Here is a 4,879-nt window from a genome sequence, read left to right as displayed (position 1 = left end):
GGCTGGGAGGGGGCAAGGACTGGACACACACACACACACACACACACAGACAGAGAGACAGAGACAGAGGGAGAAGGGGCAGGGCAGGGCATGGGGGAGATGCCCAGCCAGCCCTGCCCCTCTCCCTGTGCCCGCCCCTCACTCCTCTGTGCCCACCCCTCTCTGGGCCCCCAGCGCACAAGGCCCCTCTTTGTGCGGCAGCCCCCTCCTCCTCTCCCCTCTCCTCCCCCAGACCCCCAGGCCTCCTCCTCCCACCAGGGCCTTTACAATAATAATAATGTAATAATGGCATTGGCATTATTGGCATTAATAATAATGATAATAATAATTAATAATAATAATATTGGCATTATTGGCATTATAATTGGCAATAATGGCATTGGCATTATTGCCAGTAATGGCAAATGCCATTATTATTATTATTATTATTACTATGTGCAAAGCCCTGTTCTAAGCTCTGGGGGGGGGGATACAAGGTGATCAGGTTGTCCCACGTGGGGCTCACAGTCTTCGTGCCCATTTTACAGAGGAGGGAACTGAGGCTCAGAGAAGTGAAGTGACTTGCCCAAGGTCACACAGCAGACATGTGGCGGAGCCGGGAGTCGAACCCATGACCTCCGACTCCCAAGCCCGGGCTCTTTCTATTGAGCCATGCTGCTTCTCTAAATAATAATAATAATAATGGTATTTGTTAGGCGCTTACTATGTGCCAAGCACTGTTGTAAGCGCCGGGGAGGATACGGGGTTGTCCCACATGGGGCTCACAGTCTTCATCCCTGTTTTACAGATGAGGGAACTGAGGCCCGGAGAAGAAGAAGAATGATGGTATTTGTGAAGCGCCAAGCACTGTTCTAGGCGCTAGGGAGGATACGAAGTGATCAGGATGTCCCACATGGGGCTCACAGTCTTCATCCCTATTTTACAGATGAGGGAACTGAGGCCCGGATTAGAATAAGAATGATGGTATTTGTGAAGCGCTTACTATGGGCCAAGCACTGTTCTAGGCGCTGGGGAGGATACGAGGTGATCAGGTTGTCCCACATGGGGCTTACAGTCTTCATCCCCATTTTACAGATGAGGGAACTGAGGCCCGGAGAAGAAGAATAATGATGGTATTTGTTAAGCGCTTACTATGGGCCAAGCACTGTTCTAAACACTGGGGGGGGGGGGGAGGATACAAGGTGATCAGGTTGTCCCACATGGGCTCACAGTCTTCATCCCTATTTTACAGATGAGGGAACTGAGCCCCGGAGAAGAAGAATGATGGTATTTGTGAAGCGCTTGCTATGGGCCAAGCACTGTTCTAAGCGCCGGGGAGGATACGAGGTTGTCCCACATGGGGCTCACAGTCTTCATCCCTGTTTTACAGATGAGGGAACTGAGACCCGGAGAAGAAGAATGATGGTATTTGTGAAGCGCTTACTATGGGCCAAGCACTATTCTAGGCACTGGGGAGGACACGAGGTGATCAGGTTGTCCCACGTGGGGCTCACAGTCTTCATCCCTATTTTACAGATGAGGGAACTGAGGCCCGGAGAAGAAGAAGAATGATGGTATTTGTTAAGCGCTTACTATGGGCCAAGCACTGTTCTAAGCGCTGGGGAGGATACGAGGTGATCTTACTCTATTTATTTATTTATTTTACTTGTACTTATCTATTGTATTTATTTTATTTTGTTAATATGTTTGGTTTTGTTCTCTGTCTCCCCCTTCTAGACTGTAAGCCCACTGTTGGGTAGGGACTGTCTCTATATGTTGCCAACTTGTACTTCCCAAGCGCTTAGTACAGTGCTCTGCACACAGTAAGCGCTCAATAAATACGATTGATTGATTGATTGATTCATCCCTATTTTACAGATGAGGGAACTGAGGCCCGGAGAAGAAGAATAATGATGGTATCTGTTAAGCGCTTACTATGGGCCAAGCACCGTTCTAAGCGCTGGGAGGATACGAAGTGATCAGGTTGTCCCACATGGGGCTCACAGTCTTCATCCCTATTTTACAGATGAGAGAACTGAGGCCCGGAGAAGAATAATGATGGTATTTGTTAAGCGCTTACTATGGGCCAAGCACTGTTCTGAGCGCTGGGGAGGTTACAAGGTGATCAGGTTGTCCCACGGGGGGCTCACAGTCAATCCCCATTTGACAGATGAGGTCACTGAGGCCCATAGAATAATGATAATAATAATAATAATAATGGTATTTATTAAGCGCTTACTATGTGCAAGGCACAGTTTTTAGCGCTGGGGAGGTTACAAAGTGATCAGGTTATCCCACTCGGGGCTCACAGTCTCAATCCCCATTTTACAGATGAGGGAACTGAAGCACAGAGAAGTGAAGTGACTTGCCCAAAGTCACACAGCTGACAGTTGGCGGAGCCGGGATTTGAACCCATGACCTCTGACTCCAAAGCCCGGGCTCTTTCCACTGAGCCACGCTGCTTCTCCAGAGAAGTGAAGTGACTTGCCCAAGGTCACACAGCAGGCAGGTGGCGGAGCCGGGATTAGAACCCACGACCTCTGACTCTCAAACCCGGGCTCTTTCCACTAAACCATTCTTATCCCATCGCTTAGAACCGTCCCTAACACATTGTGAGCTCTTAACAAGTTCCCTAATTAGCAGCGATTAGAATAGTGCTTGGCACATAATAAGCGCTTAATAAGTTCCCTAATTATCAGCGCATAGAATAGTGTTTGGCACATAATAAGCACTTAAGGTCCCTAATTAGCAGCGCTTAAAACAGTGCTTGGCACATAATAAGCGCTTAACAATTTCCCTAACTAGCAGCGCTTAGAACTGTACATGGCACAAAGTAAGCGCTTAACAAGTTCCCTAATTAGCAGCGCATAGAATAGTGTTTGGCTCATAGTAAGCGCTTAACAAGTTCCCTAATTAGCAGCGGTTAAAACAGTGCTTGGCACATAGTAAGCGCTTAAGTTCCCTAATTAGCAGCGCTTAGAAAAGTGCTTGGCACATAGTAAGCGCTTAACAACTTCCCTAATTAGCGCTTAGAACTGTACTAGGCACAAAGTAAGCGCTTAACAAATTCCCTTATTAGCAGCGCTGAGAAAAGTGCTTGGCACATAGTAAGCGCTTAACAACTTCCCTAATTAGCACTTATAATTGTACTTGGCACAAAGTAAGCGGTTAACAAGTTCCCTAATTAGCAGCGGTTAAAATAGTGCTTGGCACATAGTAAGCGCTTAACAAGTTCCCTAATTAGCGCTTAGAACTGCACTTGGCACAAAGTAAGCGCTTAACAAATTCCCTAATTAGCGCTTAGAACTGTACTTGGCACAAAGTAAGCGCTTAACAAGTTCCCTAATTATCAGCGCATAGAATAGTGTTTGGCACATAGTAAGCGCTTAACAAATTCCCTAATTAGCAGCGCTTAAAACAGTGCTTGGCACATAGTAAGCGCTTAACAACTTCCCTAATTAGCGCATAGAACAGTGCTTGCCCCATAGCAAACGCTTAATACCACTATTTATTATTATTATTATTATTATTATTATTATTATTATTTTCCCCCCATGGGCTTTTCTGGCCTCATCTTCAGCCTGCTTCTTGGTTGGAGTGGCTGGAGGCTGGGAGGTTGGGGGTTGGAAGTTGGAGGCTGGAGATTGGAGGCTGGAGGATGGAGGTACTAGACTGTGAGCCCACTGTTGGGTAGGGAAACTATATGTATATATGTTTGTACGTATTTATTACTCTATTTCTTTATTTATTTTATTTGTACATATTTATTCTATTTATTTTATTTTGTTAATATGTTTTGTTTTGTTCTCTGTCTCCCCCTTCTAGACTGTGAGCCCGCTGTTGGGTAGGGGACTGTCTCTATATGTTGCCAACTTGTACTTCCCAAGAGCTTAGTACAGTGCTCTGCACCCAAGAAGCGCTCAATAAATACGATTGGATGAATGAATGGAGGTTGGGGTTTGGAGGCTGGAGGTTGTGGGGCTGGGGTTTGGAGGCTGGGGGTTGGAGGCTGGAGGTTGGGGGTTGGAGGTTGGGCTGGAGGCTGGAGGTTGGGGGTTGGAGGCTGGAGGCTGGAGGTTGGGGATTGGAGGTTGTGGGGCTGGGGGTTGGAGGTTAGAGTTTGGAGGCTGGAGGTTGTGGGGTTGGGGGCTGGAGGTGGAGGTTGGGGTTTGGAGGTTGGGGGCTGGAGGCTAGAGTTTGGGGGTTGGGGGCTGGAGGTTGTGGGGCTGGGGGTTGGAGGCTGGGGGCTGGGGGCTGGAGGTTGGGGGCTGGAGGTTGTGGGGCTGGAGGCTGGAGTTTTGTTTTTTTTCGATGGCATTTATTAAGCGCTTACTATGTGCAACGCACTGTTCTAAGCGCTGGGGAGGTTACAAGGTGATCGGGTTGTCCCACTGGGGGCTCACATTTAATCCCCATTTTCCAGATGAGGTAACTGAGGCCCAGAGAAGTTAAGTGACTTGCCCACAGTCACACAGCTGACAAGAGGCGGAGTCGGGATTTGAACCCATGACCTCTGACTCCAAAGCCCGGGCTCTTTCCACTGAGCACTGTACTAAGCGCTTGGGAAGTCCAAGTTGGCAACAGATAGAGACGGCCCCTACCCAACAGCGGGCTCACAGTCTGGAAGGGTCTGGAAGCTGGAGGTTGGAGGTCAGAGGCCGGAGGTTGGAAGCTGGAGGCTGGAGATTGGAGGCTGAAGGTTGTAGGGATGGAGGCCGGGCTTGGAGCCGTGGGAAGCTGACATGTGCGGAGCAGGTGTGGGAGAGGAGTGTAAACAGGGCCCGGCCTGGGCTGGTGGGGGGTGGAGGGGAGGGCAGGGGAAGGGGAGGGCCCAGCCAAGGGAGCCAGGCGTCCTGTCCACTGGGAAGAGGCCGGGGATCAGGGGGGCTTGGGCCCAGCC

This window comes from Tachyglossus aculeatus, chromosome 8, assembly GCF_015852505.1.
Source record: "Tachyglossus aculeatus isolate mTacAcu1 chromosome 8, mTacAcu1.pri, whole genome shotgun sequence".
NCBI lineage: Eukaryota > Metazoa > Chordata > Mammalia > Monotremata > Tachyglossidae > Tachyglossus > Tachyglossus aculeatus.
This window is presented reverse-complemented; position numbering follows the sequence as displayed.